Below are 27,197 nucleotides of genomic sequence, written 5' to 3'. Positions count from 1 at the left end.
TGGTGAGATGACCCCGACGTCCCCAGTACTGGTGTAGATTGTTCGGGGGTACTACCACACTTTGTATCGTTGTGATCACAAGGATCTGTTGTAGACGAAGGTCCGAGATGCTGGTTGTGTGTTAAAGGGTGTGATACAGGTGACGGGTTAGTTAGGAGTTGTGTGAAATACTCCTTGTATCCGTGTGCCTGATTGCAGGACCAGTTGTTTCGGGAATTCATAGGTGGAATATCTGGTAGTATCTTATAGGACTATCTTCCTACAGACGCTTGATTGAGGTTTGGGAAATCTCGATCATATGTTGGTTCCGAGCAGTTCTAGCTCACATTTGTTTGCTGTGGCCCCTTATCGGAATTTTGTCGTCTGATGCTTTGAGAATGCACTCTTGCTATGTTGTTCGAGTGCAATGCTAAGTTCTATTCAGATATTCTTTCTTTTGATTCAGCTTATCTTCAAATATTCTGTGGACTAATTTGCTGTCCATCTTCAGGATGGCTCCACCAACTCGTCAGACCCCAGCGCGTGAGGATATGCCTCCTCCACCACCTCCTCCGCCACCGTCGCCGCCTCCTCCTGCAGAGGCCTGGCAGGCGATGATGGCAGCTACCAATGCAAATACTCAGATGCTGTTACAGTTGATCCAGGAGAGAGCCAATCATCAGCAAGGCAATTTCCAGCAGGGTGGCAATCACTTCGCCAGTCTGAGTCAGTTCCTGTCAAACCAGCCTAGGACGTTCACTTCTTGCGACCAGCCGTTTGACGCGGAAGATTGGATCCGTGATATGAACAAGCATTTCGAGTGTAGCAATGTGCGTCCAGAGGATTATGTCAAGTTTGCAACATTCCAGTTGAAGGGGCAGGCTTCTATTTGGTGGCAGCAGCTTAAGGACTCCAGAGGTGGCAGGGTGATGTCTTGGGACGAGTTCTGTCGTGACTTCAGATCCCACTACATTCCTTCCAGTTTTGTTGAGGAGATGCGTGAGAAGTTCAGGCGCTTGAAGCAGGGCAGCAATTCTGTGTACAAGTACAATGTTGAGTTCCACGAGCTGGCCCGTTACGCTTTGCAGGATGTTCCGGATCAGAAGAGCAAGATATACCAGTTCAGGGGTGGCTTGAAGGAGGATTTGCAGTTAGCACTCCCTTTGCACGATCCTGAGGAGTTTGACAAATTCTATAACTTAGCTCTCAGAGCAGAGGCAGCCTTGCTTAGGGTGGAGAACTCCAAGAAACGTTTCAGAGATTCCAGCTCTTCCTCGACTCAGGTGGTTCAGAAGCAACAGAGGTTTTGGGTTTCTCCTCCTCCTCCTCCTCGGCACTCTCAGCAGCCGAAGCACTCAGGTGGACGTGGTTCTTCCCGCCCACCCAACCCTGGATTCCAGCAGAGATATCAGCAGCAGAAGCAAGGGCCTCCTCAGATTCAGTTCCGGCAGCCAGCAGATGTCACTTGTCACAAATGTGGGCAGAAGGGTCACTATGCCAACAAATGCACTTCTCAGCTCCGTCTGCCTCCTCCTCCCCCAGGCAAACCTCCTAGCAACGCTCTTGTGAAGTTCAACCCCAGATCAGCTCGAGTCAACATGGTGAATGCAGCTGAGGCAGAAAATTCTTCGGATGTGATCATGGGTAATCTCTTAGTCAATGATTTTCCTGCTAAAGTCTTGTTTGATTCTGGTGCATCGCATTCTTTCTTGTCTTATCCGTTTGCGGCAAAGCACGATATCCATCTTCAAGAGTTGGCCAGGTCTTTCGATATTGTTTCTCCGGGCATGCTTATGAGTTCTCGTTGGTTTGCTCCGGATGTTTCTATCAAAATGGACAATTATGCTTTTCTGGCCTTTCCGTATGTCTTGGGAAAGTCCGACATTGATTTGATCCTTGGTATGGACTGGTTGGCCATGAACAAAGCATCAATTGATTGTGAAGCTAAAGAAGTGAAGCTGACCCACTCTTCGGAAGATGTGATTATATTCGCGGCGCGCGATGACACAGTCCGCTTGTTCTCCTTGAATGAAAAGGGTGAGATCAATACCATTGAGCAAGTTCCAGTAGTCTGCGAATATCAGGACGTGTTTCCTGAAGAGTTGCCAGGGATGCCTCCGCACCGTGAAGTGGAGTTCGTCATTGAGCTTGAGCCAGGCACAGAGCCAGTGTGCAAGCGGCCGTACAAGCTGGGTCCAGAAGAGTTGAAGGAACTCAAGAGGCAACTCGATGAGCAGGAGCGTTTGGGTTTGATCAGACCAAGCTCGTCTCCGTGGGGATGTGGTGTTCTGTTTGTCAAGAAGAAGGATGGCACGGAACGACTGTGTGTCGATTACCGCCCATTGAACAAGAAGACAATCAAGAACAAATACCCACTTCCGAACATAAATGAGTTGTTCGAGCAGTTGAAAGGTGCTAAAGTATTCTCCAAGCTTGATCTCAGAATGGGCTATCATCAGATTCGCATTCGTGAGGAAGACATTCCAAAGACGGCATTCAGGACCAGTTTTGGCTCTTATGAGTATACGGTCATGTCTTTTGGTCTGGCTAATGCTCCTCCGACTTTTTGCCGATTGATGAACTATATTTTCTCGCCATTCAAGAATGAGTTTGTCTTGCTTTATCTCGATGACATTCTGGTCTTTTCTGAGGATGAGGAAGAACATGAGAAACATCTCAGGTTGGTGCTTGATAAACTGAGAGAATACAAGCTTTATGCCAAGTTTTCCAAGTGCGAGTTCTGGCTGAAAGAAGTGGTGTATCTTGGGCATATTATCTCTGCCGAGGGCATTAAGGTTGATCCGTCCAAGGTTCAGGCCATTGTTGAATGGGAACCTCCGCAGAATGTGAAGCAGCTTCGAAGCTTTCTCGGTCTTGCCGGATATTGCAGAAGATTTGTTGAGAACTTCTCCAAAATCGCCAAGCCGCTCTCTAGTCTTCTTCAGAAGGGTGTCAAGTATGTGTGGTCTCCAGAGTGTCAACTGGCTTTTGATACACTCAAAGAGAAGCTTACCTCCACTCCGGTATTGGCTCCTCTGGATGATTCCAAGCCGTACCAGGTCTTTTGCGATGCTTCTCTTCAGGGTTTTGGTGCAGTCTTGATGCAAGATAGGAAGGTGGTTGCTTATACCTCCAGGCAGCTGAAGCCTGCGGAGAAGAACTATCCTGTGCACGATCTCGAGCTAGCAGCTGTGGTGCACGCCTTGATGACTTGGAGACATCTCTTGTTGGAACGTAAGGTTGAAGTGTTCACCGATCACAAGAGCCTCAAGTATATCTTCACTCAGCCTAACTTGAATCTTCGGCAAACACGTTGGGTGGAAATGCTCCAGGATTTTAATCCGAGTGTTGAGTACACGCCAGGCAAGGCAAATGTTGTGGCAGATGCATTGAGCAGGAAGGCATATTGCAACAGTCTGATTCTGCAACCTCTCCAGCCGGGTCTTTCTGAGTCTTTCAGGAAGCTCAATCTTCAGCTGGTTCCTCAGGGTTTTCTTGCGAACCTTCAGATCTCTCCTACCTTGGAAGATCAGGTCAGAGAAGCTCAGCTACTTGATACTATGGTGAAGAAGGTCAAGATTGGTGTGGGGAAGAGCCTTCCCAAGTATAAGTGTTTCACTGTGGATGCCAGGAACACTTTGTTTTTCGAGGACCGCCTTGTCGTCCCGAAAGGTGATCTCAGGAAGGTGATCATGGAAGAAGCTCATAATTCTCTGCTTTCTATTTATCCGGGAAGTTCTAAGATGTACCATGACTTGAAGCAGTCGTTCTGGTGGACCCGTATGAAGCGAGAAATTGCTCAATTCGTCAATGAGTGTGATGTATGTCGAAGGGTGAAAGCAGAACATCAAAGACCAACGGGCCTCTTGCAGCCTTTGCCGATTCCCGAGTGGAAGTTCGATCACATTGAGATGGACTTCGTCACAGGGTTTCCGAAGTCCAAGAAGGGCAATGACGCTATCTTCGTCGTCATCGACAAATTGAGTAAAGTGGCGCATTTCCTTCCAGTCAAGGAGTCCATTTCAGCAGCTCAGCTGGCAGAGTTGTACACCTCGAGGGTTGTCTCGTTGCACGGTGTACCTATGATGATCTCATCAGATCGCGGGAGTATCTTCACTTCCAAGTTCTGGGACTCGTTTCAGTCTGCTATGGGCACGAATATCCGCTTCAGCACAGCGTTCCATCCTCAGACTAGTGGTCAAGTGGAGAGAGTGAATCAAGTTCTTGAGGACATGCTGAGAGCCTGCGTTATCTCGTTTGGCATGAAGTGGGAGGATTGTCTGCCTTTCGCGGAGTTCTCGTATAACAACAGTTATCAAGCTAGCTCTGGCAAGGCTCCGTTTGAGATTCTCTATGGCAGGAAGTGCCGTACTCCGCTCAACTGGTCCCAGGCAGGCGAGCGTCAGATCCTTGGCAATGATATGATAGAAGAAGCTGAGGAGATGTGTCGGATCATTCGCGACAACCTCAGAGCAGCGCAGTCCCGGCAGAAGAGCTATTACGATAGCAAGCACCGCGACATGTCGTATGAGCTTGATGATTTTGTCTACCTCAAGGTGTCGCCTATGAAGGGTATGCAGCGTTTTGGCATCAAGGGCAAGCTAGCGCCTCGTTTCGTTGGTCCGTTCAGAGTAGTTGGCAAGAGGGGTGACCTCGCGTACCAGCTCGAGCTTCCGTCAACCTTTGCAAATGTCCATGATGTGTTCCATGTTTCTCAGCTTCGGAGGTGTTTCAAGAACCCCGAGCGCACTGTGCATCTTCAGGATATCGATCTCCAGCCTGACCTCTCTTATCGCGAGCATCCAGTTGCGGTTCTCGAGGCGACTGAGCGCAAGACCCGTAACAAGTCTGTCAAGTTTCTCAAAGTGCAGTGGTCACACCATTCCGATAAAGAGGCTACGTGGGAACGCGAGGATCACCTCCGTTCCGAATTTCCCGAATTCTTTCAGTCTTAGATCTCGGGGTCAAGATCTTCGTTGTGGTGTGGGAGAGTTTGTAATGCCCCAAGTGTAGACTTTCCTTTCTTGTAACCTTCCATGTGGGGCCACCTTGTCAGAGATCTTGAGGATATCTTTCGTGCTTTGAATTCATGTGTGTTCCCTAGTGCTTACTTCCCTTGCATGCATGAATTACATATCATTCCTTGCCATACTTATGATTGCATGCCATGATCATGTTGCATTTGAGTTTAATAGGAGTAGTGTTGTGGTGTTGTGAGTGCATGTGATCTTGCTAAGATTAAGTGGTGGTTTTGCACTACCTTGTGAGCATGTGATAATGGTGTGTGATGCAAGAGTGAGTGCTAGTCTTTTAAGCTCTTGCTTTCAAACTCCTTTTCCCCTCCTATTCCTATTCTTGTCAAAATTCCTTTTTTTTCAAAGATGTTTTTAAAATGTCTAGTGGGAAGATAAAAATGTGCTTATGAAGGGGTGCAATTTTTCTGATTTGATTCTTTGATTTTGGTGGTGTAAATAAATACAAAACAGTAGGTTAATTACTGTTTTGCATTTATTTCGAACATCTCCGAATATAGCTTCCTATTTTTTTTTCTATTGGGCCATAATTCCTTATGACCAGCATGATTTTTCCTTTTAACTTGATCCCAGTAGTTTATTTTGGGTAGTATTTTCTTCCCTGTGTGCATTTTTTTTGTGTTTTTCTAAATAGAAGTCCTCCTGTGTGTTTCTTCTTTTCCCTGGCCCAGTGGGTCTTCCTCCCGTGCTGGCCCAGTAGGCCTCCCTTCCAGCACGAGGAGCCCAGGCGAGCCCCCTCCTCTCTGACGGCGTTTCTTCTCCTTCCCCCGCTTTCTTCTTTCCGTCAGCACGTGAGAGAGAGGGAGAACTGACGGCGCCGTGGCACGGACGCCGAGGGCCCCTATAAATCTGGGCGTCCGAGCCCCTCTCGAATAGGGTTTCCTTCCGCCGCCGCCATCTCCTTCTTCCCCCTCCATCTCTTCCTTTCCTCCCCAGGTAATCTTCCTGTAGGTAGCAGAGAGTGCATAGGTAGCAGAGAGTGCAGAGCGAAGAGAGAGCTGCCGGCTCTTCCGCGGGAGTCGTCGGGCGGCTAGGCCGCCATGTCCGGGGGCTCGGGGCGGCTCCCCACGTCACATTCCCGGCGCTAGGACCCCGAGGAGCGGCCCCCCCCGTCGAGCTCGTCCCCGTCTTCGGGGCGAACCGGGCGAACTGCGCGGCTCCTCTTCTTCGCCTCCGGCGTCCCCCGTCCCGTCCGGCGCCCCCTCTTCTCCCCAAGGTGAGACCCGCCGCCCAGTGCTTCCTTCTCCTCGGTCCGGTCCCGATCCGCGGCGGGGTCGTCGTCTTCTCTGCCGGCGTTCGTCAGGGGGCTGTAGTTGGGTGTACGTGCAGAGTACGAGTGTTAGTTTGTTGCTGTTAGAGGTAGGGGTGGTACCAGGGGCTTCCTCCTCCCCTCGTCGGTAGCGCGTGGCCAGAGGGACACCCCCCCTCGTCGCCGGCAGCGCCGCTTGGCATCGTCGGCAAGCCAGTAGCGAAAGCTCTCTGTCGCTGTGTGCTCGCTGTAGACAGGAGCCGGCGTCAGTAGCTTTACCTGTTATGGGATTTTCCCTCTATCAGTATCCTATTCGTAGCCCAATGGTCAACCTCCTGCGTGCCTGATGAGAGGTCCAGGGTTCGACTCCCCCTCTCGGCATAATTCTTGTTTCTGTTGATATTCAGTGGCCAGCAAGGGAAGTATTTGTTTCCTGTCTCGTTCCTGTCACCAGTAGCGCAGCTAGTGCAGTGGTTTGTTGGTGACTGGTAATCCAGTAGGTGCCTAGTTCGAATCCCAGGGACCCTGGCATGGGTTTTGCTATTTTTCTTTGCTGCCTATTTATTTTCTTTGTTTGTTTTTTTTTTTGTACTTTCCCTCCCTTGTGTTGGGCAGCAAGAGGGTCTTATCTTTTTATTCCTTGCTAGTGTAGTTGGGAACAGGGCCCTATATGTGTGTGTGTTGTGCACCTACAAGTAAGGAGAGGTGGTATTGCTAGCTTGGTAAACACTTGGTGGGAGTGGTACTTGTGTTGTGTGGCAATTGTGTGTGTGTGCCTTAAGGAGAAGATGCACTAGCTACTCTTGTGGAGCCCATCTTTGGGAGTTTTAGGTGGTATAAGGGATCTTGTAGATATTATTATCTTGCCTTGATATAGTGGGGTGTGGGTGCCTCCCCCTCATCACTTGTCTTGAGGCGAGGAGTAGCACTAAATAGCTATTGTGTTAGCATGTGAGGGTGGGGTTTGTTGTGGTAGTTTGCATAATGATGGTGACATGAATACTAGGAAGATACTAGTGGTGCTTGTGAGAGTGTGCACCATCACATGCCCATATGTGGGGGGTGTGTATACTCTCTTGTTATATAAAGATTTCTTGTGTGTGAGCTTGATGCTAGTGCTTGAGAGGAATTGTGGTGTTGGAGTTGTTGATGTGCATGACACAAACATGGGGTTCAAACCCCCATGTCACTTTGTCATTGTGCACATGAAACTATCCTATGTGTTGCCATCTTAGAAGAATACCTTATGGGTTTGCATTTCATGTTGTTGAAAGTTTGGGCTTTGTCTCCATGGTATAGATGGAGCCCAAAGGCATGGATCTTGGTGTGTTAGTTGTAGGAGTTTGTGCTCAATACCATAGTGGTGTCAAACACCTCTTGGGAACTTGTGTGTGCAAACTAGGCCTAGGCAAAGTGGGCATGTGGCTGGAAAAATTCCAGATTTTTGAACTCTGAAAATTTCACTAAGTCTGGAATGCTGAAAACATTTTCTTCCCCTGTAGATAAGGTTGTGCTGGTCATTATGTTGAGAACTGGACTTAGTTCAGTGCTAGTGTTTTGAACCTGGTATGATTGTGAAGCTTCCTGTCAATTTGCAAGTCATTTGGAGTACAGTAGCTGGTGTTTTGGTTGCTGTTAAAAGGCTTCAGAACAGAAACAGAAACTCAGGTGCAGGAATTTTCACTAAGTCCCTGAGAACTGATGGTTTTGGGAAAGTTTGTGGCCTTGTATCTTCTAGAGTTTAATTCCTTTTGCTGTGATTCTTGCTGGAGATGGTAGTGTTCTTGGTTGGCAACATCCACATATATTATTTGTCATGTTTGAAGACCTGTAGCTATGTTGCATGTGGCTCACAAACAGCTAAGATGCAGAAACTGGCAGATTGCGTAGTTTTGACATTTTGTTCAAAGTTTGTGTTTAATTGTTGTTGGGGTGTTCTACCTTGCTCCATTTCATTCATGTTGGGTTAATATATGTCTTGGCAACCTGGGAACACCAGATTTGTGCCAATTGTGTGTGTGGTGATGAATCTTTCACGTAGGGCTTCATATCGTGTTTCGTTGTTTCCCGTTGATCCGTAGCTCAGTTTGCAAAGTTCTTTATATGGTTTTGCACCGTTTTTACGAGATGCATCTGTTCATATCATTCCCATGCATGTCCAAATGGTTTAGTGCAAAGTTCTGACCAGGAACTTGTTGTAGTTATTCTTGCTTGTGCTAGTGTTAGAAATAGTGGTGCATGCTCAACTTTCATCTCATGCATCATGTGATTGTTGCATTTTGTGGTGCTGCTGTTCATTGGCTGTCATTTTGTGTTGGGTAGCACCGGGAGCGGAGACCGATTACGTGGAGTCAGGAGAGTACTTGCAGGACGATCCAGAACCATTCCAAGCTGAGGATATCACAGGCAAGATGACATGACCTTGATCCCATATCTAGACTTGTTATGTTAGTTTCGATTCCACATCATATTGCTCGCTGCCTACCACTGAAAATATATTGCCTCTTCATATGCCATGAGCCCAAACACCTTACTCTTTCCTAGCAAATTTGCATGGCTAGGTAGGCTTGCTCAGCTACTAATGTTAGCATTGTTAGTTGCAGGTGTTTTTCACTCATGAGTTGCCATGAGCTTGATATCATTATATTAATTTCTGGTATTTAATTAATGTATCTATATATTTGGTAAATGACGGGAGGCCTAGCCTTTTGCCGGGTGTCTTGTTCCGTTATTGCCGCCTTAGTTACCGGTTACCGGTGCTTGATTCCATAATGATCGCTCCTAACACGTTCGGGGTTGTTATGGGGACCCCCTTGATAAATCGCGTAGTGTTAAGGCTTGTCCGGCAGGACCCAACATTGGTACTATTTGCTAATCACTTAATAAAAAGCTGCATAGGGAATAGCTACCCCGAGGTTTCTTAATCAACAACCCGGGCCAGTGCTCCTCATGAGTGTTGGTCCAAACTGGGCAGACTATGGGGCCACCACAGGGCAACCTGAGGTTTGGTATACCTGTAGTGTGACTCATCCGGCGTGTCCTGAGACTGAGATACGCGGCTCTTATCAGGGTCGTCGACACGTCGGGAGGTCCTGCTGGCCTTGTCTTGCCTTAGCGGTATATCTTGCGTATAGGAATCCCGGTGAGGCTTTGGTTTACCCCAGAGTTGAGGTTTTCCTCTAAGGAATCCGATGAGATCACGAGATTCGTGATAGAGGATGACTTTGCGGCCTGTGTTCGTTTGTGATGGACTAGTTGGAGCACCCCTGCAGGGTTTAATCTTTCGGAAAGCCGTGCCCGCGGTTATGTGGCAACTTGGAATATTTTGTTAACATCCGGTATTAGAAAACTTAAAAATTAACTAATAAAATATGCCAACTGTGTGCGTAACCGTGGCTGTCCCTTCGGAGATCTCTCTCCGATCGGGAACACGGCGGGGTTATGAATGCCGTAGGTAGGTGTTCAGGATCACTTTCTGATCAAGCACTCACGACCGTTAGCATAGAACACTGTCACTTCTTCTTTTGCGTAAGCTAGCCACTTATTCAACCTTAGGATGCAGCAGCCCGAAACACTTCACCCCTTCCTTACCCAATGACATGACTAGATCTGGCACCAGGGTCTTAGATTGCTGAGTCCCCGTGACTCACGGATTCCTCCGAAACTCCCAGCAGGTACAGGTACCCCAGAGGCAGATGATCCCGACGGCACCCAGCTGGCGTGGCAGTACGACGAGGAGACAGATCGCCTTTACGTGAACTATCCAGAGGAATGAGCCGTGGTCGTGATCGTGGGCCTGCAGCGGGTAGCATAGCATTTTCCTTGTTTTGTAGTCCGTACCGGAACTACCTTGTTTGTATCTGCGTTGTACTCTGTATTTTAATAAGAAGACAATTGAACCCCAGATTGTCTGCTTTATTTATTATTATGTGCTATGTTTACTTGCTTGCAAAACACTTAGATGCGCTTCTTTCCTATTCGGGGGCCTCAACCCCTAGATCGGAAAGGACCGCATCTTGGTCGTTACAAGTTGGTAATCAGAGCCTTACGACCATAGGAGCCTTTGTGTGATCGTACTTGGCCGAGTCGAGTCTAGTAAATGTTTTGAGTCTTAGTTATATCGGAGAGTAGGTTTCATTTTTATCCTCTTCTTTGCTCTGGTGAGGCTTCCGTCTTAGGAAATCTTTAACTCTACTCCTTTTCCCGCTCAAAATTTTGTTAGGATCACGCGGGTGTTTGCGAAATCTATATGATTTCGATGTGATGGAATCGTGTCCTGGTGCCTCCTATCTGCTCTACGTATCAGGGGAGTTGAGCTCCAGGGATTATCGCGCACATCGCCATCATTCAGATTTCTGAGTACCTAAGAACGGAGGGTGTTCGTTATTGCTTCAATACGGGTAGTGGTGAGATGACCCCGACGTCCCCAGTACTGGTGTAGATTGTTCGGGGGTACTACCACACTTTGTATCGTTGTGATCACAAGGATCTGTTGTAGACGAAGGTCCGAGATGCTGGTTGTGTGTTAAAGGGTGTGATACAGGTGACGGGTTAGTTAGGAGTTGTGTGAAATACTCCTTGTATCCGTGTGCCTGATTGCAGGACCAGTTGTTTCGGGAATTCATAGGTGGAATATCTGGTAGTATCTTATAGGACTATCTTCCTACAGACGCTTGATTGAGGTTTGGGAAATCTCGATCATATGTTGGTTCCGAGCAGTTCTAGCTCACATTTGTTTGCTGTGGCCCCTTATCGGAATTTTGTCGTCTGATGCTTTGAGAATGCACTCTTGCTATGTTGTTCGAGTGCAATGCTAAGTTCTATTCAGATATTCTTTCTTTTGATTCAGCTTATCTTCAAATATTCTGTGGACTAATTTGCTGTCCATCTTCAGGATGGCTCCACCAACTCGTCAGACCCCAGCGCGTGAGGATATGCCTCCTCCACCACCTCCTCCGCCACCGCCGCCGCCTCCTCCTGCAGAGGCCTGGCAGGCGATGATGGCAGCTACCAATGCAAATACTCAGATGCTGTTACAGTTGATCCAGGAGAGAGCCAATCATCAGCAAGGCAATTTCCAGCAGGGTGGCAATCACTTTGCCAGTCTGAGTCAGTTCCTGTCAAACCAGCCTAGGACGTTCACTTCTTGCGACCAGCCGTTTGACGCGGAAGATTGGATCCGTGATATGAACAAGCATTTCGAGTGTAGCAATGTGCGTCCAGAGGATTATGTCAAGTTTGCAACATTCCAGTTGAAGGGGCAGGCTTCTATTTGGTGGCAGCAGCTTAAGGACTCCAGAGGTGGCAGGGTGATGTCTTGGGACGAGTTCTGTCGTGACTAAAGATCCCACTACATTCCTTCCAGTTTTGTTGAGGAGATGCGTGAGAAGTTCAGGCGCTTGAAGCAGGGCAGCAATTCTGTGTACAAGTACAATGTTGAGTTCCACGAGCTGGCCCGTTACGCTTTGCAGGATGTTCCGGATCAGAAGAGCAAGATATACCAGTTCAGGGGTGGCTTGAAGGAGGATTTGCAGTTAGCACTCGCTTTGCACGATCCTGAGGAGTTTGACAAATTCTATAACTTAGCTCTCAGAGCAGAGGCAGCCTTGCTCAGGGTGGAGAACTCCAAGAAACGTTTCAGAGATTCCAGCTCTTCCTCGACTCAGGTGGTTCAGAAGCAACAGAGGTTTTGGGTTTCTCCTCCTCCTCCTCCTCGGCACTCTCAGCAGCCGAAGCACTCAAGTGGACGTGGTTCTTCCCGCCCACCCAACCCTGGATTCCAGCAGAGATATCAGCAGCAGAAGCAAGGGCCTCCTCAGATTCAGTTCCGGCAGCCAGCAGATGTCACTTGTCACAAATGTGGGCAGAAGGGTCACTATGCCAACAAATGCACTTCTCAGCTCCGTCTGCCGCCTCCTCCCCCAGGCAAACCTCCTAGCAACGCTCTTGTGAAGTTCAACCCCAGATCAGCTCGAGTCAACATGGTGAATGCAGCTGAGGCAGAAAATTCTTCGGATGTGATCATGGGTAATCTCTTAGTCAATGATTTTCCTGCTAAAGTCTTGTTTGATTCTGGTGCATCGCATTCTTTCTTGTCTTATCCGTTTGCGGCAAAGCACGATATCCATCTTCAAGAGTTGGCCAGGTCTTTCGATATTGTTTCTCCGGGCATGCTTATGAGTTCTCGTTGGTTTGCTCCGGATGTTTCTATAAAAATGGACAATTATGCTTTTCTGGCCTTTCCGTATGTCTTGGGAAAGTCCGACATTGATTTGATCCTTGGTATGGACTGGTTGGCCATGAACAAAGCATCAATTGATTGTGAAGCTAAAGAAGTGAAGCTGACCCACTCTTCGGAAGATGTGATTATATTCGCGGCGCGCGATGACACAGTCCGCTTGTTCTCCTTGAATGAAAAGGGTGAGATCAATACCATTGAGCAAGTTCCAGTAGTCTGCGAATATCAGGACGTGTTTCCTGAAGAGTTGCCAGGGATGCCTCCGCACCGTGAAGTGGAGTTCGTCATTGAGCTTGAGCCAGGCACAGAGCCAGTGTGCAAGCGGCCGTACAAGCTGGGTCCAGAAGAGTTGAAGGAACTCAAGAGGCAACTCGATGAGCAGGAGCGTTTGGGTTTGATCAGACCAAGCTCGTCTCCGTGGGGATGTGGTGTTCTGTTTGTCAAGAAGAAGGATGGCACGGAACGACTGTGTGTCGATTACCGCCCATTGAACAAGAAGACAATCAAGAACAAATACCCACTTCCGAACATAAATGAGTTGTTCGAGCAGTTGAAAGGTGCTAAAGTATTCTCCAAGCTTGATCTCAGAATGGGCTATCATCAGATTCGCATTCGTGAGGAAGACATTCCAAAGACGGCATTCAGGACCAGTTTTGGCTCTTATGAGTATACGGTCATGTCTTTTGGTCTGGCTAATGCTCCTCCGACTTTTTGCCGATTGATGAACTATATTTTCTCGCCATTCAAGAATGAGTTTGTCTTGCTTTATCTCGATGACATTCTGGTCTTTTCTGAGGATGAGGAAGAACATGAGAAACATCTCAGGTTGGTGCTTGATAAACTGAGAGAATACAAGCTTTATGCCAAGTTTTCCAAGTGCGAGTTCTGGCTGAAAGAAGTGGTGTATCTTGGGCATATTATCTCTGCCGAGGGCATTAAGGTTGATCCGTCCAAGGTTCAGGCCATTGTTGAATGGGAACCTCCGCAGAATGTGAAGCAGCTTCGAAGCTTTCTCGGTCTTGCCGGATATTGCAGAAGATTCGTTGAGAACTTCTCCAAAATCGCCAAGCCGCTCTCTAGTCTTCTTCAGAAGGGTGTCAAGTATGTGTGGTCTCCAGAGTGTCAACTGGCTTTTGATACACTCAAAGAGAAGCTTACCTCCACTCCGGTATTGGCTCCTCTGGATGATTCCAAGCCGTACCAGGTCTTTTGCGATGCTTCTCTTCAGGGTTTTGGTGCAGTCTTGATGCAAGATAGGAAGGTGGTTGCTTATACCTCCAGGCAGCTGAAGCCTGCGGAGAAGAACTATCCTGTGCACGATCTCGAGCTAGCAGCTGTGGTGCACGCCTTGATGACTTGGAGACATCTCTTGTTGGAACGTAAGGTTGAAGTGTTCACCGATCACAAGAGCCTCAAGTATATCTTCACTCAGCCTAACTTGAATCTTCGGCAAACACGTTGGGTGGAAATGCTCCAGGATTTTAATCCGAGTGTTGAGTACACGCCAGGCAAGGCAAATGTTGTGGCAGATGCATTGAGCAGGAAGGCATATTGCAACAGTCTGATTCTGCAACCTCTCCAGCCGGGTCTTTCTGAGTCTTTCAGGAAGCTCAATCTTCAGCTGGTTCCTCAGGGTTTTCTTGCGAACCTTCAGATCTCTCCTACCTTGGAAGATCAGGTCAGAGAAGCTCAGCTACTTGATACTATGGTGAAGAAGGTCAAGATTGGTGTGGGGAAGAGCCTTCCCAAGTATAAGTGTTTCACTGTGGATGCCAGGAACACTTTGTTTTTCGAGGACCGCCTTGTCGTCCCGAAAGGTGATCTCAGGAAGGTGATCATGGAAGAAGCTCATAATTCTCTGCTTTCTATTTATCCGGGAAGTTCTAAGATGTACCATGACTTGAAGCAGTCGTTCTGGTGGACCCGTATGAAGCGAGAAATTGCTCAATTCGTCAATGAGTGTGATGTATGTCGAAGGGTGAAAGCAGAACATCAAAGACCAACGGGCCTCTTGCAGCCTTTGCCGATTCCCGAGTGGAAGTTCGATCACATTGAGATGGACTTCGTCACAGGGTTTCCGAAGTCCAAGAAGGGCAATGACGCTATCTTCGTCGTCATCGACAAATTGAGTAAAGTGGCGCATTTCCTTCCAGTCAAGGAGTCCATTTCAGCAGCTCAGCTGGCAGAGTTGTACACCTCGAGGGTTGTCTCGTTGCACGGTGTACCTATGATGATCTCATCAGATCGCGGGAGTATCTTCACTTCCAAGTTCTGGGACTCGTTTCAGTCTGCTATGGGCACGAAGATCCGCTTCAGCACAGCGTTCCATCCTCAGACTAGTGGTCAAGTGGAGAGAGTGAATCAAGTTCTTGAGGACATGCTGAGAGCCTGCGTTATCTCGTTTGGCATGAAGTGGGAGGATTGTCTGCCTTTCGCGGAGTTCTCGTATAACAACAGTTATCAAGCTAGCTCTGGCAAGGCTCCGTTTGAGATTCTCTATGGCAGGAAGTGCCGTACTCCGCTCAACTGGTCCCAGGCAGGCGAGCGTCAGATCCTTGGCAATGATATGATAGAAGAAGCTGAGGAGATGTGTCGGATCATTCGCGACAACCTCAGAGCAGCGCAGTCCCGGCAGAAGAGCTATTACGATAGCAAGCACCGCGACATGTCGTATGAGCTTGATGATTTTGTCTACCTCAAGGTGTCGCCTATGAAGGGTATGCAGCGTTTTGGCATCAAGGGCAAGCTAGCGCCTCGTTTCGTTGGTCCGTTCAGAGTAGTTGGCAAGAGGGGTGACCTCGCGTACCAGCTCGAGCTTCCGTCAACCTTTGCAAATGTCCATGATGTGTTCCATGTTTCTCAGCTTCGGAGGTGTTTCAAGAACCCCGAGCGCACTGTGCATCTTCAGGATATCGATCTCCAGCCTGACCTCTCTTATCGCGAGCATCCAGTTGCGGTTCTCGAGGCGACTGAGCGCAAGACCCGTAACAAGTCTGTCAAGTTTCTCAAAGTGCAGTGGTCACACCATTCCGATAAAGAGGCTACGTGGGAACGCGAGGATCACCTCCGTTCCGAATTTCCCGAATTCTTTCAGTCTTAGATCTCGGGGTCAAGATCTTCGTTGTGGTGTGGGAGAGTTTGTAATGCCCCAAGTGTAGACTTTCCTTTCTTGTAACCTTCCATGTGGGGCCACCTTGTCAGAGATCTTGAGGATATCTTTCGTGCTTTGAATTCATGTGTGTTCCCTAGTGCTTACTTCCCTTGCATGCATGAATTACATATCATTCCTTGCCATACTTATGATTGCATGCCATGATCATGTTGCATTTGAGTTTAATAGGAGTAGTGTTGTGGTGTTGTGAGTGCATGTGATCTTGCTAAGATTAAGTGGTGGTTTTGCACTACCTTGTGAGCATGTGATAATGGTGTGTGATGCAAGAGTGAGTGCTAGTCTTTTAAGCTCTTGCTTTCAAACTCCTTTTCCCCTCCTATTCCTATTCTTGTCAAAATTCCTTTTTTTTTCAAAGATGTTTTTAAAATGTCTAGTGGGAAGATAAAAATGTGCTTATGAAGGGGTGCAATTTTTCTGATTTGATTCTTTGATTTTGGTGGTGTAAATAAATACAAAACAGTAGGTTAATTACTGTTTTGCATTTATTTCGAACATCTCCGAATATAGCTTCCTATTTTTTTTCTATTGGGCCATAATTCCTTATGACCAGCAGGATTTTTCCTTTTAACTTGATCCAAGTAGTTTATTTTGGGTAGTATTTTCTTCCCTGTGTGCATTTTTTTTTGTGTTTTTCTAAATAGAAGTCCTCCTGTGTGTTTCTTCTTTTCCCTGGCCCAGTGGGTCTTCCTCCCGTGCTGGCCCAGTAGGCCTCCCTTCCAGCACGAGGAGCCCAGGCGAGCCCCCTCCTCTCTGACGGCGTTTCTTCTCCTTCCCCCGCTTTCTTCTTTCCGTCAGCACGTGAGAGAGAGGGAGAACTAACGGCGCCGTGGCACGGACGCCGAGGGCCCCTATAAATCTGGGCGTCCGAGCCCCCCTCGAATAGGGTTTCCTTCCGCCGCCGCCATCTCCTTCTTCCCCCTCCATCTCTTCCTTTCCTCCCCAGGTAATCTTCCTGTAGGTAGCAGAGAGTGCATAGGTAGCAGAGAGTGCAGAGCGAAGAGAGAGCTGCCGGCTCTTCCGCGGGAGTCGTCGGGCGGCTAGGCCGCCATGTCCGGGGGCTCGGGGCGGCTCCCCACGTCACATTCCCGGCGCTAGGACCCCGAGGAGCGGCCCCCCCCCCCGTCGAGCTCGTCCCCGTCTTCGGGGCGAACCGGGCGAACTGCGCGGCTCCTCTTCTTCGCCTCCGGCGTCCCCCGTCCCGTCCGGCGCCCCCTCTTCTCCCCAAGGTGAGACCCGCCGCCCAGTGCTTCCTTCTCCTCGGTCCGGTCCCGATCCGCGGCGGGGTCGTCGTCTTCTCTGCCGGCGTTCGTCAGGGGGCTGTAGTTGGGTGTACGTGCAGAGTACGAGTGTTAGTTTGTTGCTGTTAGAGGTAGGGGTGGTACCAGGGGCTTCCTCCTCCCCTCGTCGGTAGCGCGTGGCCAGAGGGACACCCCCCCTCGTCGCCGGCAGCGCCGCTTGGCATCGTCGGCAAGCCAGTAGCGAAAGCTCTCTGTCGCTGTGTGCTCGCTGTAGACAGGAGCCGGCGTCAGTAGCTTTACCTGTTATGGGATTTTCCCTCTATCAGTATCCTATTCGTAGCCCAATGGTCAACCTCCTGCGTGCCTGATGAGAGGTCCAGGGTTCGACTCCCCCTCTCGGCATAATTCTTGTTTCTGTTGATATTCAGTGGCCAGCAAGGGAAGTATTTGTTTCCTGTCTCGTTCCTGTCACCAGTAGCGCAGCTAGTGCAGTGGTTTGTTGGTGACTGGTAATCCAGTAGGTGCCTAGTTCGAATCCCAGGGACCCTGGCATGGGTTTTGCTATTTTTCTTTGCTGCCTATTTATTTTCTTTGTTTTTTTTTTTTTGTACTTTCCCTCCCTTGTGTTGGGCAGCAAGAGGGTCTTATCTTTTTATTCCTTGCTAGTGTAGTTGGGAACAGGGCCCTATATGTGTGTGTGTTGTGCACCTACAAGTAAGGAGAGGTGGTATTGCTAGCTTGGTAAACACTTGGTGGGAGTGGTACTTGTGATGTGTGGCAATTGTGTGTGTGTGCCTTAAGGAGAAGATGCACTAGCTACTCTTGTGGAGCCCATCTTTGGGAGTTTTAGGTGGTATAAGGGATCTTGTAGATTTTATTATCTTGCCTTGATATAGTGGGGTGTGGGTGCCTCCCCCTCATCACTTGTCTTGAGGCGAGGAGTAGCACTAAATAGCTATTGTGTTAGCATGTGAGGGTGGGGTTTGTTGTGGTAGTTTGCATAATGATGGTGACATGAATACTAGGAAGATACTAGTGGTGCTTGTGAGAGTGTGCACCATCACATGCCCATATGTGGGGGGTGTGTATACTCTCTTGTTATATAAAGATTTCTTGTGTGTGAGCTTGATGCTAGTGCTTGAGAGGAATTGTGGTGTTGGAGTTGTTGATGTGCATGACACAAACATGGGGTTCAAACCCCCATGTCACTTTGTCATTGTGCACATGAAACTCTCCTATGTGTTGCCATCTTAGAAGAATACCTTATGGGTTTGCATTTCATGTTGTTGAAAGTTTGGGCTTTGTCTCCATGGTATAGATGGAGCCCAAAGGCATGGATCTTGGTGTGTTAGTTGTAGGAGTTTGTGCTCAATACCATAGTGGTGTCAAACACCTCTTGGGAACTTGTGTGTGCAAACTAGGCCTAGGCAAAGTGGGCATGTGGCTGGAAAAATTCCAGATTTTTGAACTCTGAAAATTTCACTAAGTCTGGAATGCTGAAAACATTTTCTTCCCCTGTAGATAAGGTTGTGCTGGTCATTATGTTGAGAACTGGACTTAGTTCAGTGCTAGTGTTTTGAACCTGGTATGTTTGTGAAGCTTCCTGTCAATTTGCAAGTCATTTGGAGTACAGTAGCTGGTGTTTTGGTTGCTGTTAAAAGGCTTCAGAACAGAAACAGAAACTCAGGTGCAGGAATTTTCACTAAGTCCCTGAGAACTGATGGTTTTGGGAAAGTTTGTGGCCTTGTATCTTCTAGAGTTTAATTCCTTTTGCTGTGATTCTTGCTGGAGATGGTAGTGTTCTTGGTTGGCAACATCCACATATATTATTTGTCATGTTTGAAGACCTGTAGCTATGTTGCATGTGGCTCACAAACAGCTAAGATGCAGAAACTGGCAGATTGCGTAGTTTTGACATTTTGTTCAAAGTTTGTGTTTAATTGTTGTTGGGGTGTTCTACCTTGCTCCATTTCATTCATGTTGGGTTAATATATGTCTTGGCAACCTGGGAACACCAGATTTGTGCCAATTGTGTGTGTGGTGATGAATCTTTCACGTAGGGCTTCATATCGTGTTTCGTTGTTTCCCGTTGATCCGTAGCTCAGTTTGCAAAGTTCTTTATATGGTTTTGCACCGTTTTTACGAGATGCATCTGTTCATATCATTCCCATGCATGTCCAAATGGTTTAGTGTAAAGTTCTGACCAGGAACTTGTTGTAGTTATTCTTGCTTGTGCTAGTGTTAGAAATAGTGGTGCATGCTCAACTTTCATCTCATGCATCATGTGATTGTTGCATTTTGTGGTGCTGCTGTTCATTGGCTGTCATTTTGTGTTGGGTAGCACCGGGAGCGGAGACCGATTACGTGGAGTCAGGAGAGTACTTGCAGGACGATCCAGAACCATTCCAAGCTGAGGATATCACAGGCAAGATGACATGACCTTGATCCCATATCTAGACTTGTTATGTTAGTTTCGATTCCACGTCATATTGCTCGCTTCCTACCACTGAAAATATATTGCCTCTTCATATGCCATGAGCCCAAACACCTTACTCTTTCCTAGCAAATTTGCATGGCTAGGTAGGCTTGCTCAGCTACTAATGTTAGCATTGTTAGTTGCAGGTGTTTTTCACTCATGAGTTGCCATGAGCTTGATATCATTATATTAATTTCTGGTATTTAATTAATGTATCTATATATTTGGTAAATGACGGGAGGCCTAGCCTTTTGCCGGGTGTCTTGTTCCGTTATTGCCGCCTTAGTTACCGGTTACCGGTGCTTGATTCCATAATGATCGCTCCTAACACGTTCGGGGTTGTTATGGGGACCCCCTTGATAAATCGCGTAGTGTTAAGGCTTGTCCGGCAGGACCCAACATTGGTACTATTTGCTAATCACTTAATAAAAAGCTGCATAGGGAATAGCTACCCCGAGGTTTCTTAATCAACAACCCGGGCCAGTGCTCCTCATGAGTGTTGGTCCAAACTGGGCAGACTATGGGGCCACCACAGGGCAACCTGAGGTTTGGTATACCTGTAGTGTGACTCATCCGGCGTGTCCTGAGACTGAGATACGCGGCTCTTATCAGGGTCGTCGACACGTCGGGAGGTCCTGCTGGCCTTGTCTTGCCTTAGCGGTATATCTTGCGTATAGGAATCCCGGTGAGGCTTTGGTTTACCCCAGAGTTGAGGTTTTCCTCTAAGGAATCCGACGAGATCACGAGATTCGTGATAGAGGATGACTTTGCGGCCTGTGTTCGTTTGTGATGGACTAGTTGGAGCACCCCTGCAGGGTTTAATCTTTCGGAAAGCCGTGCCCGCGGTTATGTGGCAACCTGGAATATTTTGTTAACATCCGGTATTAGAAAACTTAAAAATTAACTAATAAAATATGCCAACTGTGTGCGTAACCGTGACTGTCCCTTCGGAGATCTCTCTCCGATCGGGAACACGGCGGGGTTATGAATGCCGTAGGTAGGTGTTCAGGATCACTTTGTGATCAAGTACTCACGACCGTTAGCATAGAACACTGTCACTTCTTCTTTTGCGTAAGCTAGCCACTTATTCAACCTTAGGATGCAGCAGCCCGAAACACTTCACCCCTTCCTTACCCAATGACATGACTAGATCTGGCACCAGGGTCTTAGATTGCTGAGTCCCCGTGACTCACGGATTCCTCCGAAACTCCCAGCAGGTACAGGTACCCCAGAGGCAGATGATCCCGACGGCACCCAGCTGGCGTGGCAGTACGACGAGGAGACAGATCGCCTTTACGTGAACTATCCAGAGGAATGAGCCGTGGTCGTGATCGTGGGCCTGCAGCGGGTAGCATAGCATTTTCCTTGTTTTGTAGTCCGTACCGGAACTACCTTGTTTGTATCTGCGTTGTACTCTGTATTTTAATAAGAAGACAATTGAACCCCAGATTGTCTGCTTTATTTATTATTATGTGCTATGTTTACTTGCTTGCAAAACACTTAGATGCGCTTCTTTCCTATTCGGGGGCCTCGACCCCCAGATCGGAAAGGACCGCATCTTGGTCGTTACAAGTTGGTAATCAGAGCCTTACGACCATAGGAGCCTTTGTGTGATCGTACTTGGCCGAGTCGAGTCTAGTAAATGTTTTGAGTCTTAGTTATATCGGAGAGTAGGTTTCATTTTTATCCTCTTCTTTGCTCTGGTGAGGCTTCCGTCTTAGGAAATCTTTAACTCTACTCCTTTTCCCGCTCAAAATTTTGTTAGGATCACGCGGGTGTTTGCGAAATCTATATGATTTCGATGTGACGGAATCGTGTCCTGGTGCCTCCTATCTGCTCTACGTATCAGGGGAGTTGAGCTCCAGGGATTATCGCGCACATCGCCATCATTCAGATTTCTGAGTACCTAAGAACGGAGGGTGTTCGTTATTGCTTCAATACGGGTAGTGGTGAGATGACCCCGACGTCCCCAGTACTGGTGTAGATTGTTCGGGGGTACTACCACACTTTGTATCGTTGTGATCACAAGGATCTGTTGTAGACGAAGGTCCGAGATGCTGGTTGTGTGTTAAAGGGTGTGATACAGGTGACGGGTTAGTTAGGAGTTGTGTGAAATACTCCTTGTATCCGTGTGCCTGATTGCAGGACCAGTTGTTTCGGGAATTCATAGGTGGAATATCTGGTAGTATCTTATAGGACTATCTTCCTACAGACGCTTGATTGAGGTTTGGGAAATCTCGATCATATGTTGGTTCCGAGCAGTTCTAGCTCACATTTGTTTGCTGTGGCCCCTTATCGGAATTTTGTCGTCTGATGCTTTGAGAATGCACTCTTGCTATGTTGTTCGAGTGCAATGCTAAGTTCTATTCAGATATTCTTTCTTTTGATTCAGCTTATCTTCAAATATTCTGTGGACTAATTTGCTGTCCATCTTCAGGATGGCTCCACCAACTCGTCAGACCCCAGCGCGTGAGGATATGCCTCCTCCACCACCTCCTCCGCCACCGCCGCCGCCTCCTCCTGCAGAGGCCTGGCAGGCGATGATGGCAGCTACCAATGCAAATACTCAGATGCTGTTACAGTTGATCCAGGAGAGAGCCAATCATCAGCAAGGCAATTTCCAGCAGGGTGGCAATCACTTTGCCAGTCTGAGTCAGTTCCTGTCAAACCAGCCTAGGACGTTCACTTCTTGCGACCAGCCGTTTGACGCGGAAGATTGGATCCTGATATGAACAAGCATTTCGAGTGTAGCAATGTGCGTCCAGAGGATTATGTCAAGTTTGCAACATTCCAGTTGAAGGGGCAGGCTTCTATTTGGTGGCAGCAGCTTAAGGACTCCAGAGGTGGCAGGGTGATGTCTTGGGACGAGTTCTGTCGTGACTTCAGATCCCACTACATTCCTTCCAGTTTTGTTGGGGAGATGCGTGAGAAGTTCAGGCGCTTGAAGCAGGGCAGCAGTTCTGTGTACAAGTACAATGTTGAGTTCCATGAGCTGGCCCGTTACGCTTTGCAGGATGTTCCGGATCAGAAGAGCAAGATATACCAGTTCAGGGGTGGCTTGAAGGAGGATTTGCAGTTAGCACTCGCTTTGCACGATCCTGAGGAGTTTGACAAATTCTATAACTTAGCTCTCAGAGCAGAGGCAGCCTTGCTCAGGGTGGAGAACTCCAAGAAACGTTTCAGAGATTCCAGCTCTTCCTCGACTCAGGTGGTTCAGAAGCAACAGAGGTTTTGGGTTTCTCCTCCTCCTCCTCCTCGGCACTCTCAGCAGCCGAAGCACTCAGGTGGACGTGGTTCTTCCCGCCCACCCAACCCTGGATTCCGGCACAGATATCAGCAGCAGAAGCAAGGGCCTCCTCAGATTCAGTTCCGGCAGCCAGCAGATGTCACTTGTCACAAATGTGGGCAGAAGGGTCACTATGCCAACAAATGCACTTCTCAGCTCCGTCTGCCGCCTCCTCCCCCAGGCAAACCTCCTAGCAACGCTCTTGTGAAGTTCAACCCCAGATCAGCTCGAGTCAACATGGTGAATGCAGCTGAGGCAGAAAATTCTTCGGATGTGATCATGGGTAATCTCTTAGTCAATGATTTTCCTGCTAAAGTCTTGTTTGATTCTGGTGCATCGCATTCTTTCTTTTCTTATCCGTTTGCGGCAAAGCACGATATCCATCTTCAAGAGTTGGCCAGGTCTTTCGATATTGTTTCTCCGGGCATGCTTATGAGTTCTCGTTGGTTTGCTCCGGATGTTTCTATCAAAATGGACAATTATGCTTTTCTGGCCTCTCCGTATGTCTTGGGAAAGTCCGACATTGATTTGATCCTTGGTATGGACTGGTTGGCCATGAACAAAGCATCAATTGATTGTGAAGCTAAAGAAGTGAAGCTGACCCACTCTTCGGAAGATGTGATTATATTCGCGGCGCGCGATGACACAGTCCGCTTGTTCTCCTTGAATGAAAAGGGTGAGATCAATCCCATTGAGCAAGTTCCAGTAGTCTGCGAATATCAGGACGTGTTTCCTGAAGAGTTGCCAGGGATGCCTCCGCACCGTGAAGTGGAGTTCGTCATTGAGCTTGAGCCAGGCACAGAGCCAGTGTGCAAGCGGCCGTACAAGCTGGGTCCAGAAGAGTTGAAGGAACTCAAGAGGCAACTCGATGAGCAGGAGCGTTTGGGTTTGATCAGACCAAGCTCGTCTCCGTGGGGATGTGGTGTTCTGTTTGTCAAGAAGAAGGATGGCACGGAACGACTGTGTGTCGATTACCGCCCATTGAACAAGAAGACAATCAAGAACAAATACCCACTTCCGAACATAAATGAGTTGTTCGAGCAGTTGAAAGGTGCTAAAGTATTCTCCAAGCTTGATCTCAGAATGGGCTATCATCAGATTCGCATTCGTGAGGAAGACATTCCAAAGACGGCATTCAGGACCAGTTTTGGCTCTTATGAGTATACGGTCATGTCTTTTGGTCTGGCTAATGCTCCTCCGACTTTTTGCCGATTGATGAACTATATTTTCTCGCCATTCAAGAATGAGTTTGTCTTGCTTTATCTCGATGACATTCTGGTCTTTTCTGAGGATGAGGAAGAACATGAGAAACATCTCAGGTTGGTGCTTGATAAACTGAGAGAATACAAGCTTTATGCCAAGTTTTCCAAGTGCGAGTTCTGGCTGAAAGAAGTGGTGTATCTTGGGCATATTATCTCTGCCGAGGGCATTAAGGTTGATCCGTCCAAGGTTCAGGCCATTGTTGAATGGGAACCTCCGCAGAATGTGAAGCAGCTTCGAAGCTTTCTCGGTCTTGCCGGATATTGCAGAAGATTCGTTGAGAACTTCTCCAAAATCGCCAAGCCGCTCTCTAGTCTTCTTCAGAAGGGTGTCAAGTATGTGTGGTCTCCAGAGTGTCAACTGGCTTTTGATACACTCAAAGAGAAGCTTACCTCCACTCCGGTATTGGCTCCTCTGGATGATTCCAAGCCGTACCAGGTCTTTTGCGATGCTTCTCTTCAGGGTTTTGGTGCAGTCTTGATGCAAGATAGGAAGGTGGTTGCTTATACCTCCAGGCAGCTGAAGCCTGCGGAGAAGAACTATCCTGTGCACGATCTCGAGCTAGCAGCTGTGGTGCACGCCTTGATGACTTGGAGACATCTCTTGTTGGAACGTAAGGTTGAAGTGTTCACCGATCACAAGAGCCTCAAGTATATCTTCACTCAGCCTAACTTGAATCTTCGGCAAACACGTTGGGTGGAAATGCTCCAGGATTTTAATCCGAGTGTTGAGTACACGCCAGGCAAGGCAAATGTTGTGGCAGATGCATTGAGCAGGAAGGCATATTGCAACAGTCTGATTCTGCAACCTCTCCAGCCGGGTCTTTCTGAGTCTTTCAGGAAGCTCAATCTTCAGCTGGTTCCTCAGGGTTTTCTTGCGAACCTTCAGATCTCTCCTACCTTGGAAGATCAGGTCAGAGAAGCTCAGCTACTTGATACTATGGTGAAGAAGGTCAAGATTGGTGTGGGGAAGAGCCTTCCCAAGTATAAGTGTTTCACTGTGGATGCCAGGAACACTTTGTTTTTCGAGGACCGCCTTGTCGTCCCGAAAGGTGATCTCAGGAAGGTGATCATGGAAGAAGCTCATAATTCTCTGCTTTCTATTTATCCGGGAAGTTCTAAGATGTACCATGACTTGAAGCAGTCGTTCTGGTGGACCCGTATGAAGCGAGAAATTGCTCAATTCGTCAATGAGTGTGATGTATGTCGAAGGGTGAAAGCAGAACATCAAAGACCAACGGGCCTCTTGCAGCCTTTGCCGATTCCCGAGTGGAAGTTCGATCACATTGAGATGGACTTCGTCACAGGGTTTCCGAAGTCCAAGAAGGGCAATGACGCTATCTTCGTCGTCATCGACAAATTGAGTAAAGTGGCGCATTTCCTTCCAGTCAAGGAGTCCATTTCAGCAGCTCAGCTGGCAGAGTTGTACACCTCGAGGGTTGTCTCGTTGCACGGTGTACCTATGATGATCTCATCAGATCGCGGGAGTATCTTCACTTCCAAGTTCTGGGACTCGTTTCAGTCTGCTATGGGCACGAAGATCCGCTTCAGCACAGCGTTCCATCCTCAGACTAGTGGTCAAGTGGAGAGAGTGAATCAAGTTCTTGAGGACATGCTGAGAGCCTGCGTTATCTCGTTTGGCATGAAGTGGGAGGATTGTCTGCCTTTCGTGGAGTTCTCGTATAACAACAGTTATCAAGCTAGCTCTGGCAAGGCTCCGTTTGAGATTCTCTATGGCAGGAAGTGCCGTACTCCGCTCAACTGGTCCCAGGCAGGCGAGCGTTAGATCCTTGGCAATGATATGATAGAAGAAGTTGAGGAGATGTGTCGGATCATTCGCGACAACCTCAGAGCAGCGCAGTCCCGGCAGAAGAGCTATTACGATAGCAAGCACCGCGGCATGTCGTATGAGCTTGATGATTTTGTCTACCTCAAGGTGTCGCCTATGAAGGGTATGCAGCATTTTGGCATCAAGGGCAAGCTAGCGCCTCGTTTCGTTGGTCCGTTCAGAGTAGTTGGCAAGAGGGGTGACCTCGCGTACCAGCTCGAGCTTCCGTCAACCTTTGAAAATGTCCATGATGTGTTCCATGTTTCTCAGCTTCGGAGGTGTTTCAAGAACCCCGAGCGCACTGTGCATCTTCAGGATATCGATCTCCAGCCTGACCTCTCTTATCGCGAGCATCCAGTTGCGGTTCTCGAGGCGACTTAGCGCAAGACCCGTAACAAGTCTGTCAAGTTTCTCAAAGTGCAGTGGTCACACCATTCCGATAAAGAGGCTACGTGGGAACGCGAGGATCACCTCCGTTCCGAATTTCCCGAATTCTTTCAGTCTTAGATCTCGGGGTCGAGATCTTCGTTGTGGTGTGGGAGAGTTTGTAATGCCCCAAGTGTAGACTTTCCTTTCTTGTAACCTTCCATGTGGGGCCACCTTGTCAGAGATCTTGAGGATATCTTTCGTGCTTTGAATTCATGTGTGTTCCCTAGTGCTTACTTCCCTTGCATGCATGAATTACATATCATTCCTTGCCATACTTATGATTGCATGCCATGATCATGTTGCATTTGAGTTTAATAGGAGTAGTGTTGTGGTGTTGTGAGTGCATGTGATCTTGCTAAGATTAAGTGGTGGTTTTGCACTACCTTGTGAGCATGTGATAATGGTGTGTGATGCAAGAGTGAGTGCTAGTCTTTTAAGCTCTTGCTTTCAAACTCCTTTTCCCCTCCTATTCCTATTCTTGTCAAAATTCCTTTTTTTTCAAAGATGTTTTTAAAATGTCTAGTGGGAAGATAAAAATGTGCTTATGAAGGGGTGCAATTTTTCTGATTTGATTCTTTGATTTTGGTGGTGTAAATAAATACAAAACAGTAGGTTAATTACTGTTTTGCATTTATTTCGAACATCTCCGAATATAGCTTCCTATTTTTTTTCTATTGGGCCATAATTCCTTATGACCAGCAGGATTTTTCCTTTTAACTTGATCCAAGTAGTTTATTTTGGGTAGTATTTTCTTCCCTGTGTGCATTTTTTTTTGTGTTTTTCTAAATAGAAGTCCTCCTGTGTGTTTCTTCTTTTCCCTGGCCCAGTGGGTCTTCCTCCCGTGCTGGCCCAGTAGGCCTCCCTTCCAGCACGAGGAGCCCAGGCGAGCCCCCTCCTCTCTGACGGCGTTTCTTCTCCTTCCCCCGCTTTCTTCTTTCCGTCAGCACGTGAGAGAGAGGGAGAACTAACGGCTCCGTGGCACGGACGCCGAGGGCCCCTATAAATCTGGG

The sequence above is a fragment of the Hordeum vulgare genome, chromosome 5H (assembly GCF_904849725.1).
Source record: "Hordeum vulgare subsp. vulgare chromosome 5H, MorexV3_pseudomolecules_assembly, whole genome shotgun sequence".
Classification (NCBI taxonomy): domain Eukaryota; kingdom Viridiplantae; phylum Streptophyta; class Magnoliopsida; order Poales; family Poaceae; genus Hordeum; species Hordeum vulgare.
The sequence above is the reverse complement of the archived record's forward strand: the minus strand, read 5'-3'. Positions refer to the sequence as shown.